Below are 4,581 nucleotides of genomic sequence, written 5' to 3' on the forward strand. Positions count from 1 at the left end.
ACAGGAGCTAAATAAAATAATTCCCAAGAGCACAGGATACACACAGGATGGAAATGATTTCAGTCATCTCTGCACATTCCAGGGTCAAACATTGGRCCAGTGATATGAAATCACTTTTCAGAAGTGTGCCCTTCCACCTGCTGACCAACATTTTCACCAAAAATTTAATCCTGGTAAAATTACCCCGACAGTTGAGAACATTTGACAAAGGCATTTTACAAAAAATAAATTATCGCAATAGTGTTTAAAAATGTACAATTCAAGCTTTGAAAGAAATCAAGGTGAAGACCATCTCATTCCTCTATAATAATAAAAATAATAACAGTGTTTAAGGCTCTCGAGAGGGCACATTTAAAATAAAGTAACACCATTTAGGGGTGGAAACAGCAGAAGTGTCTAAGAGGTGATGTCACTGAGCCTCAGGCTCACGGGGAGATTACACAGGACTTGTAAGAACCTGATTCAAGCCACTTTCTCTGGCTGCAGGGAGTCTGCTTGCCAAATGCTGTTATTACTATTGTTACAAAAACAAAAGTTACATAAAATTGTATTTTCACAGAGGAAACTGAAAACAATKTATTTCCATCTGTYTAGCGTGTTTGAAGGTAAAAACTACTCAAGTCTTTAAGTAAAGAATTACGGCGGTAAACTGTCTTTTTTTGTGAAAGAAAACATCAGAACAGGTGGGAATGGAACACATGAATTACAATGAATAGTACTGTTTACATTTGTTTTATAATTATAAAGGGTGCCAGCAGTGGGATCTGTGATTACAGTATAAACAACTATTTCTTAAGATTCCACATTGAGCACATGTACTTAAATTTGGATTTAGATATTTTATTTTCTGTCTAAAATTATGCCGCTGTGGTTCTTCTTTTTTTTTTCACATCTTTAATCAGTGGATACAAAACTGGCAGAAGAACATCTTTAACCAAACAGCAGTAACATAAATAGTTCCCTGACTTAGACTAGTGGATGAACAGAATGCTGAGTTCAATACTGTGAAAAGAGAGAAAATGCTCAATCTAAACAGAAACTTGAATTAGCACCCTGCTGTGCAGCGCTTCTAATAAATTTTTACAAGATAATGTTAAATAGAAACTTTTTTGGGATTACAATCTTTCAAAATCTTTCACAGAATGTATTCAAATCAACAACTTTGAATATATCCTGTATATAACAGAATTATTTCAGAGGTACGATTTTAGGACCTACAGATTCATGTTTATCTTAAGCCTTCAGCCGTTGATCTTGGACGGATAGGCTCAAACGCCAGTTAAAAAGTGACAWGCGCTTATAAAATTTACTGCATAGCCTGTGAAAACATTATATTTCCAACATCAACTTTATTTTAGCAGCAACATTCTGACAAACTATAATGGAAATGTACTTTTGAATGTTGAAAGTACACTTCTGGAATATTTTAAACCTTTGCTGAATGCAGGATTTGGCCGGACAAAATGTTTTAAAAATATCTGAAGATATAATATTTTTTTGTTCTACGAATTAGTAGATTTTACACAAACTTACAAACATTATGTTTTCCTGTTAGACTCCCTTGTGAAATGTTCCTGTGGTGTCATGTAAATTCCTGTGTAACCACATTGTAGCACATTGTTAGTTCAAATTAAGCACAATGCTTCCATTTGTTGCTAAAACCAAACTGCARTATAGCACTTTGTACTCCGTCATGCCAAAAAAAGCCATGTATGATATACKCCTGAACTATTTTTCTTGAATGTGCCTATAGGTTCAAGTGGGAACCAATGGAAATTACAGGATGTTCTTTCTCCATTCCTTATCCACAAACAGGAAGTGTCTGTGTGAAATTAGAAATGGAAGCCATTCTTCTACTCTTATCAAGATAAATGTGATAAAGAAGCAGGAACTGTTCCTTTTCATCTGGACTGATACTTTAATACTTTTAACTAAAAGATTTTRTTTACTACTTAAAAGAAARTCAGACGGTTCCTTATTAGATACCCCAAAATAAGAAATCAACACTTTTACAACACGGAAATAGAAGAAAATATAATTTAACCTCTGCACTACTTCCCAAACAAATTGATTCCATCAGCAACACCATTATCCCAACATCTGTAAGAACCTTAAAGCAAAGAGCCCTCACATCTGNTTCCTGTGGTGTCATGTAAATTCCTGTGTAACCACATTGTAGCACATTGTTAGTTCAAATTAAGCACAATGCTTCCATTTGTTGCTAAAACCAAACTGCARTATAGCACTTTGTACTCCGTCATGCCAAAAAAAGCCATGTATGATATACKCCTGAACTATTTTTCTTGAATGTGCCTATAGGTTCAAGTGGGAACCAATGGAAATTACAGGATGTTCTTTCTCCATTCCTTATCCACAAACAGGAAGTGTCTGTGTGAAATTAGAAATGGAAGCCATTCTTCTACTCTTATCAAGATAAATGTGATAAAGAAGCAGGAACTGTTCCTTTTCATCTGGACTGATACTTTAATACTTTTAACTAAAAGATTTTRTTTACTACTTAAAAGAAARTCAGACGGTTCCTTATTAGATACCCCAAAATAAGAAATCAACACTTTTACAACACGGAAATAGAAGAAAATATAATTTAACCTCTGCACTACTTCCCAAACAAATTGATTCCATCAGCAACACCATTATCCCAACATCTGTAAGAACCTTAAAGCAAAGAGCCCTCACATCTGCATGCAGTTGTGTAGCACTAAACAAACCTGGAAACAGAATGATCCTTCATTTGATAATTAAAGGAAAAACCAACAGTGATAGGATGGAGCAATCAGATAAAAAGTGGAAAAAACAATAATTGATGGCTAAGTAATTTTTCCTTTTGTTATTTGCCAGGAACGCATCATTTAGCCCCATCTTATCAAAGATAACAGAAAACACAGAGGAATCCGTAATGAGGTTCTCAAATCAGATACAGATGGGACAAGGGGAGAATAAAGCAGTTCAAGTTACCGTAATGTGCTGAACTCTTGACATTATGACCCAGCTCTGAATCTGCCTGTCAGCGTGCTTCTCGGCTTTGCTACACCTTCTCGGAGAGAGGCCAAATGCGATGAACAAAAGATCGCAGCGGAAAGTGTCTCTAATTTATACCGGCAGCAAAGGAGATAGATTAGATCAGTCACTCTGACTCTTTTTGAAGGCGGCRTGCCTTTAATCCTGCTTGAAATAAATCTTGCTGTTGCAGAAATACTTGGCGTATTTTCATAACTGCTAGATGCAGGTTTTGGTGAGCGTGGTATAATGATCAAGCCAAAATGAACTGAGATTATTCTGTGCAAGCACTCATTGAAAAGACTGAGGCCAAACTTCTACAAAATAGGGAAAAAAATCACGCCGATAGGTGTTGCTCCTTTACTTGCCACAAACTGATGTTTGACCCATCAAATCAGACTCTACAACCCACAGAAAGTGAATGGATCCACTTTCTGTGCAATAACATATTTTAGATGTCTTGAAGTTACTAAGATGCTCAAGTATGCCATGCATTGAAAAAGAGAATAAATGTTTTACTCGTTTTATAYGTCGATCCACKCCRTCATTAAGTTATGTAGATAACTCCAAGAGGTTATTAGCTTAAATACTTAGAAACATGGCCTGTTTATATGGGGCTTCACAGTGGTGCAGCTGTTAGYAATGTTGCCTTRCAGCAAGAAGCTACAGGTTCAGATTCCAGCAGCCTGGKGTCTTTCTGTATGGAGTTTGCAKGTTCTTCTTGTGCCTGCCTGGGTTCTCTCAGGCTACTCTGGCTTCCCCCCRCAGTCAGAAACAGAAACACGACTGCTGGTGGGTAAATTTGTCCCTCTAAATTGTCCACATCCTGTCCAGAGTGAGCCTTACCTCTCAGCCTATCCCTGCCTACAATTGCTTGTGTTATGCAATATCACATGTAATCGTGATATTGCAATATCACAAAAATGTGATAATCAAAGCATAATTTTGACACAGGTTGCACTTGCTTATGAAGAGATTATTTGAACCCAAATTATAGATTCAAATTACAAATATGAGTCATCAGCGCCTAGTGAGAAACATCTGCTCAAGTGGCACACGTAAACAGTTTAGCAACACATCTGCCAAGAGTAAACAAGATGATTTATAATAATGACATAAGAGGAAATTGTCCATAAGGTAATTGATGCAAGGTTTACTCCTTCACATCAGCTTTTTAAATCTTTTTTATTGTCTGCTTTATTAATCACCGTGGAAATAACTGGCAAAAAGTTTGCATCAAATGTTGATTAAAAATGCTTTGAAGCCTTTAATGCTCCACCCAAAGCATTAAAAGCTACTTACCACAGGAACACTTTATACAGATGTGTCAATCAATAACATCAGCTTCAGTGATGAGCAACAACAACAACAACAACAAAATGTGTTAGACGTTGCACAATGCTACCCGACTGAAAACAGACTTTCCTTATGGAACTGCTTTCCATTTCTTGTTTCATAAAGTTTTAATAGTTTTAATTTACATTTTTATTTATAGAATCTTAGAGAAGAAAAAAGGCTTTTCTTAACAGTTTTATTAAGCTAAAAACACTTAAGTTAATAAGG

Source organism: Poecilia reticulata, linkage group LG4 (genome assembly GCF_000633615.1).
Source record: "Poecilia reticulata strain Guanapo linkage group LG4, Guppy_female_1.0+MT, whole genome shotgun sequence".
Lineage (NCBI taxonomy): Eukaryota > Metazoa > Chordata > Actinopteri > Cyprinodontiformes > Poeciliidae > Poecilia > Poecilia reticulata.